This window comes from Macrobrachium rosenbergii, chromosome 57 (assembly GCF_040412425.1).
Source record: "Macrobrachium rosenbergii isolate ZJJX-2024 chromosome 57, ASM4041242v1, whole genome shotgun sequence".
Lineage (NCBI taxonomy): Eukaryota > Metazoa > Arthropoda > Malacostraca > Decapoda > Palaemonidae > Macrobrachium > Macrobrachium rosenbergii.
This window is the reverse complement of record NC_089797.1, coordinates 17,763,095-17,777,188: the sequence shown is the minus strand read 5'-3', so window position 1 is coordinate 17,777,188 and position 14,094 is coordinate 17,763,095. Positions and strand designations below refer to the sequence as shown.

Below are 14,094 nucleotides of genomic sequence, written 5' to 3'. Positions count from 1 at the left end.
CATGCTGAAAAGTAACTCAGCTACAACAACGAAGAGCACAATGTAAACATTATTATTAGCGACGGACACGGACAAGAGTTCGTGACCCTCTTGCACTGAGAGCAAATTAATGATGAGAGCTGAGAATGTTGAAGTTTTTGGGTCTTAAGTGACTCAGGGAGCCTGCCAGAGGGGAAATGCCTATCATTGGTTCGGCCCAAAGATGATGTGCAACAGAGATTTGTTCCTTATTGATAAATGTGGTAAAATTTATTCACTGGATACACTGAAATGATAAGGTTGACCCCAAGTATGAAAGAAGTTTTCTCAGTAAATGAAAATTGAATTCATAGTACGGTTTTATTTTCAGATACAATACATCTATATCAGTATTTTTGCCCTGTAGTTATTTTCTAATACTGGGTATTTATTAATGCATATGAATTTAAAGTTTAGTAACAATAAATATAGCTATAAGGTCAGGCATGAATGCAAATATAGTTTTCTTAAGACCAGGGATCAATGTTTTGATAGCAAAATAATACCTGGCCTCGGTAAAATCCCAAAGGCACACTGCATGAGGGAGCTGAGATTTGATAATGTCTGTTTTCAGCAATTCACCTTGACATTTTCCGTACTTAAGTTTCATATACCTTGATAAATTTATGTCCAAAATATCTTTATATTTACGCACATTAATTTCCCTATATGCAAATAAGCAATTAGTACAAGCACCAACTTCGTTGAAAATATCCTTCCTCAAAACAAGCCTTATAAAAACTGGAAAACACTCATGCCAGTTATCACCACACATAATTCCGTCAACTCGCAACATCTTGCTGTTCTTCATCATCTTACTTGCCAAAATTTCTTATACTCATTCTCTCGTTCATACGTTTTCAAACTAACTTTAATGCTTTCCACTATTTGTGTTACTCGTTACTCAACGCCATACTTGAAAAATTATCGGTTATGTACGTAAGCTATAATTTTCTTCTAGTCTGTGAGTTCAGTATTTAAATACGTTTTATGATAAGTGAAACGCAAATTAAAACACGAGGATAAAGTTAGCTGTCTTTAGAACATATTTTCTTATGCATTCCCATTTCGACAGTAATACGTTATGCTTTGTCTTCCAATAATAGGGCTACCAACGTCTTGCAGAGTTATTAGAGCTGTGATAGCTCACACACTGCTTGAAGCCCTGGTTTGGTCACATCCACTTCATAATTAGACCTCAACTGCTACTGTTATGCCTAAGTTAAGATGAAATTATGTCTATATATTTCTTCATTTATCTCACGTTTTGCACAAAATAGGAAAGTTTTGGTCTTACCATAGGATTCGGTATTAATTGTACAACTAAATATGATTTCCTGAAATCAATAAGAGAAAACACAAAGGAATTACAACGAGTAAAAGTGAAGGGAGAAGCATTTAATTCGTTATATCCGTTTTTACTTATCATCGGATTTTGCATCATTCATGCGATCAAGATAAAATAAAACTTGTGTTTTCATACAATAACCTCACCCTGAATACACTGGTGCTTTCAGATTTTAGATGCGCGTGATATGTGAAGAGAAAATGAAGAATATATCTTATTATGTTGCACCCGTTCTTGACGCAATTTGCCAGGTGACGGTGATGATGATCTGCGTTGGTCCTCTCAGCCGTTGACAGTTGCCAATTACCGATATGAGAAGTTTGCAGTTTTGGCAATATTTGCTGTATTATTGTCATTAAATTTTCTGTAAATAAATGCATAGAATTCCCATTATGACTGTCGAACATTTTCACTCCAGTATTATACTGTATATGTCTTAGGTAAAGAGGAACATAACGATCCTAATTGGCTAATCTTACTTGATATATATTGCAGTTTGCGATGGTTAATGTAACCAGAAAGTTAAATTATATTAAAAAACTTTTCGGAGTATGAATATTTGTTTTAAATCTGCCAAAAATAATTGCCAAAGTTAAAAATAAAAAATGCAATAGACTTTGAATAAGCTTAGAATATCATGATATGTCCTAATAAAGAACAATGAAACAAAAAACAAATTAACAAACTAGAAGACAAATCAAAGCTTTTGTATGAAAATAGAAATAGTAAATAAGCAGTAAAACGAAAGAATGACATTAGGAAAATGTTTCTAAGAGCAATGAGATAAGGGCATTGCACAATTTACGCAATTTACGGCAAACATAATGTTCAAGAGGAATTAGGAGGATATTCCTGTTTTCACAGGGAATCTAGGATGAATTGTTTCCTTGGCCTAATTTCTAAATACCAATTTCTATATTGAAACTCTTCCGTACGCACAATAGAAGGCATTTCTGTTTTAATATTTTTGTAATGTGAAGTGTCTCATACATTACACACACACACATATATGTATACTTCGTGTGTGTATATATATATATATATATATATATATATATATATATATATATATATATATATATGTATGTATATATATATATACTTTATATATATATATATATATATATATATATATATATATATATATATATATAGATATATTTATAAATAGATAGATATATAGACAAATAGACAGATAGATAGATAGATAGACAAATAGATAGACAGATAGATAGACAGATAGATAGACAAATATTAGGAGGTGATACAGAAAGCGAAGTCGAGTCTTCAAATGTTGCTAGAGAGGGGGAAGTGACTTGACAGTGTGGAATCCGAGGTTTCCAAACGACAGCCTACATATGTACACTAAGGAGAGAGAAAATGTTGAGGAAGCGAATTTGTTACATTATGTATAGGTTCAGAGTACATGAAAAAGAAACTTGAGGAAATTATGACGAGTGGATGAGTAATTGGATGGATATTTGTCCATAACTTAATTAAAGCAAAATTTAAGTAGAAGGACGTTCATGTTGGAGAGGAAGGGGTTAAAATAAAGCTGTAAGGGTAATTAAGCCAAATGAGTTTGATAAGGAGAAATCGAGACAAAATGAGCAAATGTAGAATGAAGCCTGAAGAAATTCAGTTCTGGGTCAATGGAGGTAATGATAGGAGAGAGGCACAAATGAGTGACACTAGATTTCATGAAAAAAAAAGGTTTTATTGGATTACTCGGAGGAATAGGCATTCCTATGTATAAGAGTATAAGTTATAGGGGAGACTGTAAGGATTATGTAGACAAAGGTTTACTTAATATACCAAGGAAAGTGTAGAGCAATTATTTTTAAGGAAAACGTAGTTAAAAGATAGATTTGGTAATGCAAAATATGTTTTTAGACAAGGAAGAAGGTGCGTGGACTAAGTACTTGTTATGAAGCACTCATGTGAAAAGTTTCAGAATAAATAGAATGAACTACATGAAGCATATATGAACCTTGAGAAATTTTATGATCAAGACACAGTGAACAAGGTTTTAAGGATGTATGGTATAGACGGTAAACTAATGAATGTAGTAAAAAATGTATTTACGATGGAACTGGGTCATTTTGGCTCTTTAATTTAAATTTTAAGCATGGAGGAATACAAGAAGTTAGAGAAATGACAGTAGGTGGAAAGTTGCAGGATAAGAAGGGGCTTTAATTGAGTGTGGACTGGTATTAGAAAGAACAACTACAGATAATAGTGAGAATTTGAATGTATATGTATAAAGAGAGAGTTGAGAATAAGCAGAGCCAAGAGTAAGAATTACGAGGATAAATGGGACCTAGGAAGATGCAGTGAATGCTAGTATGAACGCTGAGAAGATGAACTGTAATTTCTTATGCGTATTTTGGTCGAAACAATGCCCATTGAATTTAAATCTGAATGCAATGGGCATTATGGGGATGACACTTGTCATAAAGTATCTTACTTTGGTAAAACATTGGGCAGTTATAATGGCCAAATTTCTCAACTGTATCTAGAAGCAAGTACATTTCTCGGTCCTCGATGACAGAACTTACCCCTGTTGTGATAAAAACCACTCTCATTAATTGGACAATTGCGTAATTTTAAGAGTAAATTTGTTGATATGTATCAGACGAGTTTAATGTTATTTACCAGCAGCTTTTTTTTTATGCATGTTAATTAAGCCAGTTTTGGAATGGATCCAAAACATGAATGTAAAACTGTCCAAGATAAAAGTAATGCATTCAATAAGAATATTTACAGTGAATTTAAAATGAACAGCAAAGAATTAAAAACAAAAATCCTTTGACCGCTGTATCACTGAATATGATCTATGTGTACTGTAAAATTGAAATCATATAACTCCAACTGAGAGAGGTTCTTTTGTTTAGATTTAGCTTTAAAAACTCCAAATGGACCTCATTAAATGAAAAGAGAGAAATACATCACCAACCACTGCATCTGAATTATTTAACACAATTGTTACTAATGGATGAACAATTATTATTATTATTATTATTATTATTATTATTATTATTATTATTATTATTATTATTATTATTATTATTGTCGATTTGATCAATTTTCTCCCCTATTTCTAATATACAATAAATAGGTACTTATATATTGTGCTAATAATTACAAAAAAGTTGTAACGCATAAACTTGTCGCTAAAAACTCAAATTAATTTAAGTATTTCTATGAATCTTATGCTCTTAAGATGAAAGTTTTTTAGCTTGTATTTTTAAAAGGACTATATTTATTTCTAATCTAAATTGATGAGTATAAACTTTTTTCTAGTAAAGCTATGAGACAATTCTTTTTCCTCATTTTCGTGTTTTACTAAAATGATGTCACTTTTCATTGTTTGTAATACATTCTTTACACTTTGTGGATGCAGTCGTCACTACAAAGCCTGATTTCCACAGCAGGATTCGAATCTTGGTACCGACCTCAGAATTACTTCATATGTTGCATCTGGGTCCTATGCTTCACAGTGATATGCCCATACAAAAAGTGTGAAGAATTTCAGAAGTTAAATGGCCATTGTGATTATTTAAATTATATATATGTGTATATATATATATATATATATATATATACATATATATATATATATATATATATATATATATATATATATATATATATATATATATCTTTTCAAAACTAAAATGGAAACGCTTATCTTTTAGGAAGCATCTCATGCAATCCTGTTTACTCCTCTTCCTCGGCATTATCTTTGTTCTTCCTTCAAAATCATTTACATATATATTCTATGCAAGGGGAGGGTTTTTATTCCAACAGAACATTTTGTCTAATGTGAAATGTTTATTTTCCTAAATTCTTGGCTCTGTATACGTGTTCATTTTCTATAATATCTACGATTCTTAAATTATATCATCTTAAACGAATATTGATATTCACCTGCTATGCTTACGTCATTTTTAATGAATCCTATTAACCCATGCACTAAATTATCTTTGTGTATTTCGTAAATATTTATTTTGATTATAGTTTTTATCTTTCATAAACAGTTCATGTATTTTTTTATATATAAAATTTAAGCCTCATTTGAAGAGACAGTAAAAGTTAATAGCAGAAGTACTGCTCAAGGGACTTCTTGTAAAATACGAACTCTATGTAGCACGTATTATTAATAATATTTACACACACACACACACACATTACATATACACATATATATTATATATATATATATATATATATATATATATATATATATATATATATATATATATATATATATATATATATATATATATATATATATATATATGTATGTATGTATATATGTGTGTGTGTGTGTGTGTATGTCTGTGTTTGTGTATTTTTCTGCAAACATATTACATTAACACAGAGATTTAAAAATTGGAGTAAAATTTATTAAATCTGGTATTTCCGTTTAACATCGTAAAATATCGGTGAATTGTGCAACGTATTTCCAAAAATGAAGAACAGAGGGATGCCCATAATGGGATGGGCATTAACATAATAGCTCCCTGCTCTCCGCAGGCTCTTGGATTTTTTTCCCCCGTTTTATGAAACCACAGGATATCTCGTGAACATCGAAAAACCCAAATAGAGACATGATATTTAAAAAGAAAATCTTACAGCCCTTATCTGTTCCATTGGTATCGATTTCACTATTCCATACGAATCACTTACACAGTGCGAAATTTTTACTGACAAGCGCCTCGTCCCTTGGCGGTTACGAACGGTCTCCCGGATTGAGTCATCTTTGGTAAACAATGAGACGAAAGTGAACACAAGGTATTTTTTTTTTTTTTTTTTTTACTTTTGTGTGGTAATATTACTAAAATTGAAAACTCTTTCCTTGTCACTTCTTCGAAAATGTCTATCTTTCTGGTGATCTTCGCTAAGATTTTCACTATCTGCGTTGAATGTGTCTTGTAATCACACTCGATTTTTACTTATTTTTTGTCGCTTTTGTGTAGCAGTTGAGACAGGCTTTACTTTACCGAGCAAATTAAAGCTTCGCTTGATAGTAATGAGTTCGTTCATTATAATTACCCATTAAAACACCAGCCTCAGGGCACGGTTTTCAAGGAAGGGTTGAAGTGTTGTTTCCTTGGTCGGGAAGACAGTGGAGATGTTTTCATTAACGATACGATGGAGGCAACCAACCTGTGTTAGAGACAATGAAGTTCTCAACTGACCATTTAAACTTATGAACTGTTGTCTTTATCTCTGAAAATGCGGCTATTTTTCATATGGCTTATTTGTTTGTTTAAACATTTAACTAATATTGTTTCGATTCTTTAGCTTCTTGTCTTCTTTCAGCATGTTTTGTTCCTGTTCTGCAATAAGAAAGGATCATTAAGGTTATATACTTTTCAAAATCTAAATGTTTTATGTTTAAGTAGTTTCAATAATTTCCGATTTAATCGCTTTAAGTAAGAATGAATTAGTAACGCTGTGTTATCGTTCAATGTTGAATTTGTTCCTAAATTAAAATTACTTTCGTCGTCGTATGTAAAGTTTCCTCACTGATGCAAATTCGCTTACAGTATTCAGTGTACCTTAAAATATGTAGAAATTGCACAAAAGAACTCATAACTTGGCTTTTCATTTTATTTTTCTTTGTAATGAACCTCTTGTATAGATATCAAGGGATTGTTTGCACGTTATCTCTCTCTCTCTCTCTCTCTCTCTCTCTCTCTCTCTCTCTCTCTCTCTCTCTCTCACTTAATATATATATATATATATATATATATTATATATATATATATATATATATATATATATATGTTATAAATATATATCCTTTATATATATATATATATATATATATATATATATATATATATATATATATATATATATATATATATATATATATATATATATATATATATATATATATATATATATATATATATATATATATATATATATATATATATATATATATATATATATATGTGTGTGTGTGTGTGTGTGTGTGTGTGTCTGTGTGTGTTATATATCTGTATGTATGTGTGCATATACATATGATATGTCTGTGTATGTATGTGTATGAAATTTCACGGAATGATTCAACTAATATAGAAAGGTCAATCCCAATAGACTACGGAGGGACGTTTTCAGTGCCCGAGGATTATTTCAGCTAACTCGATTTATTTCATACTTAAAGTACATTACCTATCATAAGAATTATGCTTCATAGCCTTTACAATTTCTTATTTCACATTTTTAGATGAAATCTTTTTCACTCTATGCATGTACTGCTAATTCTCAGTTGATCTTTTAGTATTTTACATTCTAATGAACTTGTTTGTTAGAAAAGTGTCCAAGCATACTTGTAGACATAGAAATATGTTATTCCAGATACAGACATGTAATGTTTTGACCAGGAAGGAAAAATACAACTGCATCCCCATATATATATATATATATATATATATATATATATATATATATATATATATATATATATATATATATATTAGATATATATAGATATATGAGTAAATATATATATATATATATATATATATATATATATATATATATATATATATATATATATATATATATATATATAGATAGAAAGATATATATATATATATATATATATATATATATATATATATATATATATAATTTATATATATATATATATATATATATATATATATATATATATATATATATATATATATATATATATATATATATATATATATATATATATATATATATATATATATATATATATATATATATATATAATTTATATATATATATATATATATATATATATATATATATATATATATATATATATATATACATATATTCAAAATTCTAGCTTTCTTTGTCTTAATTGACTAACTGAAGACCCATTCCCATTTTTAATCATATCAAAGGTCCTTTTCAAGATGCGGCATCACTCCACTCCTTTGCACAATCCCTTATTATTATTACCACATTCCTCAATTTTCCATTCAGTATGCTGGCTCTTATTGAGACTTCCCTACCTAATATTAGCTTCTTTCCAAACGATAAGACCTTTTCACTGCCCCACGCGTTCCGACATGATCAAGAACATTCCCCGGAATATTCTTCTTAGCGAATATGGCGCCTTCATAAACCCTTAATATTTTCCTGTAGGGAAGGCTCAACTCCGCGCTTGAATAGTTAAGACGGTCGGCGTTGTTTGGAAGCTCAGGCAGAGTCATTACCGAGGTAGTTGTCGACTTCTTAAAATGGGATTATTTTTCGGATTCTCCTTTCGTTCGTTATTTAATACTAGTTTTATTTAGTACCACCAGTGGAATAATATGCTTGTTGCACTAAATTTAGAACTCCATATACTTATATTACCTGATTCATCGGAATTTGTTTTTGGTCGGCATTGTTTCTTAACATATTTGTTATTGCTTAATAATAATTGTTGTTAAACCGTGATTCATTTTCAGCAGTCATTGGTTCAACGACGAAAAGATTCCTGCCGATTGCCATAGATTCATCTCCTTGTCTGCTTGTCTGGGTAGAGTTCTTGTATTATTCTTAGTCCTCACATGACCCATCTTTGCATGCAAAGTCTCTCCTCACGTCCACTACGGCAATGATGGAGCCGGGAAACTGTTTTCCTCTCCATGCTGTCAAGGAAGGTAAACCAGGTAATCCCGTGATGCCCCTTGAACTCGCCACGATTCACAGCAAGCTTTGGATGTACCCAGTGGCGAGAAAATTGTCGATATTCAACACCGCCAGTTTAAAGACCTGGCATCGTCAGGCAACTGGTCCCTAGGAATCCACATCCCAGCTGTTATTTACACATACGGAACTGTTTGACTTATAATTGCCAACACCACCCACTCTCTCTCTCTCTCTCTCTCTCTCTCTCTCTCTCTCTCTCTCTCTCTCTCTCTTTCTCTCTCACATCACTTTGCATTCATAGAAAAATCAAACTTGTCGGTTTCGTTACTGCTCACCATTTTAGGTCACATACTAACCCCTTGTATGAACAATTGATAATGGAAATTCATCCTTTTTGTTTGAGAGTGAATTGAAGCTATCAGCGTTATTGTTCACTATTTAAGTTGTTTCTTATACGTTTCATTAACCATGGAAATCTTTTTAGTTTTAAAGTAATCACGAAAAAAAACCAGCGAAATTAAATTCATGCTAAGCCTCCTTTTACATACACATATATATAATTATCTTCTAATCTGACCTCCCTCAGTTGTGAAGTACATATTTCATATCTGAGCAAGCTGCCAAACAAATCGGTATGCACGCCATGCCATAATCATGAGGAAAGTGGCATTGACAAAAATGGAGCAAGAAGGAAGTAATTTTAAGATCCCCCCAAAGCAAAGCACTTAGCGTGAACTTGTGGCATTTTACACATAATGGAAAAATCCTGCAGGAGAAAATGGCTGAAAGTAATAATTAAACTACAAGTTTCGGTGGGCGGACGGGGATTCCTCAGGCTGAAAGGAATTATTGCAATCTTCTGTTTTCGTTACGCTTCTCTCTCTCTCTCTCTCTCTCTCTCTCTCTCTCTTCCCTATTAATACGCATTATCTAGTAGTATTTACTCACAAATTATACCAAATGACATGTAGAGCCAAAAGCATTATTTTTACTTCTTTTCATTATTTACGTGAGATTTTCATACATTATACCCGAATAATTCTTTCCCTAGAAGTCTGCCGTTTTGAAAATCAGTATGGGAAAGGAAATTCTCCCGCCACAACGATTCCGGTTATGAAATTACATGAAATCCTCTTCTTAAATTGGACAATCTTGTTAATGATGAACATCAGATTATTACCATATTAGTAGAAAACATTAATCATGTTCATTTTTACTAGTAAAATATGATAAATATATGTAGCATTCAATCTCAGATAAAATTAATGTTCACCTTCATCTGTATTGATTACAAAACAACTGAGCGACGACAGGGAAAGACCTGCGAGGGACAAAGAGGACGGCGTGAGAACGCCCTTTGAGAGAAGCCCAGAAGCCGTAGGGAGTAATTACTGATTTCTTTATAGCTAAGAAAATTGTTTGGGGTTATGTCTCGATAAAGTGGAATCTTCAGTGAGAGAAAATCGTAGCTCCTGTCTGTTGTATGACCATTTATTTAAGATATATCTGAAGGTTTTATTTTTTAGACTTAACAAGAAACTTAGACGAGCTTGTCGTCATGCAGTTAGGACGTCAAAACGTAATTTCACGGTCATGAGAATAATAGGGAAGAATCTAGGTAGTAATTATGAGAGTACTATCAGATGAACAAGATTATGATTTCGGATTGGAAATCAGAGTTTTTACCATGTTTAGAACAGAAATGGGCTTATTATCACGTGATTCCTATATCACAAAGTAATGTTATTTTGGGAATAATTGAGAGGCATCACTTTGCTCATATTTAAATCCTAAGGTGTTCGAGTCTTGACGGGTAGAGGTTAAATGCACAACAATTTTAGATCCAGTATTGTTTGATCTAAGCGACGAGCTAAATTATGTAAGACGATACTGTGAACTCATCATCATGATTAATGATATAACAAAGGGAACCTAGAGAGAGAGAGAGAGATTTCTCCTTAAATTCGAGAATAATAATGATGAGAAGAGTGTGCAATATCTCATGAACAAAATTATAGTTTTCTTTGTTTGTTGCACCAACGCAGAAAATGTCAAGATCTCTTTTAAACAAATATCGCAAACTGGCATTTATGAGACTCGGTGAGAATGAGGAAATATCATCTCATGTAGAAATCATTAACAATGGAGTGAAAAAAAGATTGCTTCAATTTGCAAATAAGGTTTAATAATCGCATTATCTTTTTTTCTGGATACTATGAAACTAGAATGTGATAACAAAGCGGATATTCCTATTTTGCAATACTTTTACCGAAAAAGTCATTTGCCTAAAAGGTTTTAGGATCCAATACTGGAAAGAATAACAGACGGCGAACTTAATCAGTTAATATTGTGTGTAGAGAATACTTCATTGTTTCACAATACCCTCATTTTTTACAGGGTCCAAGAGAAAAGAGCAGAGAGTAAAAATATGCTCTATTTTATCCTGATCCATATATTTTCGGTTGTTGCACAACTGCGAAAAAAAAAATACGTTGGTGAAAGGAGTGGATATTATTAAGATATATTATGCTATAGTGGCATAATTAACATAATTATTCACTTCTTGTCGAGACAATTATATTTTTTCAGCAATTTTCACCGTAAATGGGTATTCGTAGATACAAATCCCAGACTTGAATATAAATATATATATATATATATATATATATATATATATATATATATATATATATATATATATATATATATATATATATATATATATATATATATATATATATATATATATATATATATATATATATATATATATATATATATATAAAATCATGATATATACAAATGTATATTAAATCAAATTCATGCTACCTCGAGAATATCTCTGATGGAGAATTATCACCGAAGGGGAATTTATATAATTGATAAATGAAAATTTACGTCACTCAGGGACACCTCATAACAGTAAGAAATTACAACTGACACGGACCTATTCAGTGACTAAACCTTGACATTACACTTGAGTCTGCTCAACTGTTTTTCCAAGTTATGTCGTGAGTATTGAGGGAAATTGATACTTAACTCCATCAATAACTATAAGTGTTTCTCTGGTCATGATAGTTCAAAAAATTTGAAGGAGAACAAAACAGGTTTGGAACAAGCAGCATACTTATTACTGAATGGTGGTTAAAAAATGAGACACTGTGCTTTTAAAACTTTAAATAAAAAATATATATAGTTATAATTAAAATACAATATGAATAAATTTATATATATATAAAATGATATAAGATATAGTTAATTATATATATAATATATATATCAATATATATATTATATATATATAGCAAAATTCAAACTATTATATATATATATTTGAAAAGAAATGTTAACAAAGAAACCAGATTATTAAAACTAAAGTATTCACAAAATCCTAAAAAATTTAAACCACCAGTTGAGATATGTTAAAATATATGAAATTGTAGTGGCATAATTTACATAATTTATTCAAGAACTGTCAAAAAATACATTATATTTTTTCAGCAATTTTCACTAAGGCAAAATCTCTTTAGATATCACCTTTTTACCAGAATATTAAAAATATTACCTTATATAGCTATATATATATATATATATATTTATGCAGCATTAAATATATATAAATATATATATATATATATATATACAAATATATATCTGAGAGGAGAGAGAGAGAGAGAGAGAGAGAGAGAGAGAGAGAGAGAGAGAGAGAGAGAGAGAGAGAATCTAGTTTGAGTCCTGGATTATCCAGCTTACCCAGTTGTCCTTTTAATTAAGCCCTGGCATGTATTATTTGTATTTTAGAAAAAATGTTCAAGAATGACCTGGAAAAGATAAAATCACTGACTTAATTACAAGGAAGCTACTTGATATATATTTTCTATATATCTGTATGTTTTATAATTTTTTTATTTGTAAAAATGTTCATCTTGTAAAAAGTTATTATTGTTTACAAAAAGAGAGAATTATTGTGTTGTACTAAAAATGTTTAGGTGGTCAGTCACGAACCTTTATAATCTTTTAATTGTCCTGTCCCTGCTTTTGAACGGTTGATCCTAACTTTGTAAAAACGTCTTAAATATTTAATCCTGTTTTGGCAGTTCTACCAATTCATCAATTGTGTTGGATTCCAGGTACATATGTTTCCTTTATAATCCCCATCTGTCATTTATATGAACTTTCTTTGTAAACGTACTTTTATATTTCTTCAGTCTGCTAAGTAATGGACTAGTGTCGAATTTATCTTTATTTATATATTCATCACGTTCCATATTTTCGTGATTCAGTTATACAACACATGAGAAATATAAAAAAAATATATCAAAATTATATAAAACACATTAAATTTGCAGAAATCATACACACTCTATAATATATATATATATATATATATATATATATATATATATATATATATATATATATATATATATATATATATATATATATATATATATATATATATATATATATATATATATATATATATATATATATATATATATATATATATATATATATATATATATATATATATATGTATGTGTATTTAAAAATGCAAAATCGCATTTAGAAATGCAAATTTTATGTGCAGTAGAATAAGTGGAAGTTTAGTTATCCAGAGCAAAAAGTATTTACAGCTTCCACTTTGATCAGTATAGAATTTGTGACATGAATTACATAGGATATGATAAACATATTCAGAATATTACGGAATGAGTTTGATGTCATGCATTGTTATATGAATCTTCGGTATAATTATGACTAAAAGAAAGTATTGTTTTGTAGTTTTCAGTGCCATTTCTTTTGTAGTCATGTACCCCAATAATCCTATTAAAAATAGGAACATGAATTCTTAATTCTTTATCTTACTGCTCTGGTAAGAATAAATAGCTGAAAATCTAGCAGGTTTCCTGAAAAACCTGAGTTCCAATCCTGTTACTACTAAAGTGTGTACACTCATCCAAGAAGGGTAAACTACAATTATTTTCCATCTTCATAGAAAATGGCATCCGTTACAACTATTCATTTAATCTAACAAAGATTTTTTTTTTACATTTTTATTCGCCGCTAGATAC

General features: G+C 30.1%; 1 long non-coding RNA gene across 1 annotated transcript in view; it reads right to left on the bottom strand.

The window, feature by feature from the left end:
- Positions 1-329: 329 nt before the first annotated feature.
- Positions 330-14,094, bottom strand: part of LOC136836913 (uncharacterized) — a 29,699-nt gene continuing 15,934 nt past the window's right edge. The window contains exon 3 of the long non-coding RNA XR_010852496.1: positions 330-1,730. This is a non-coding gene — a long non-coding RNA (uncharacterized lncRNA). The remainder of the gene's footprint in view (positions 1,731-14,094) is intronic.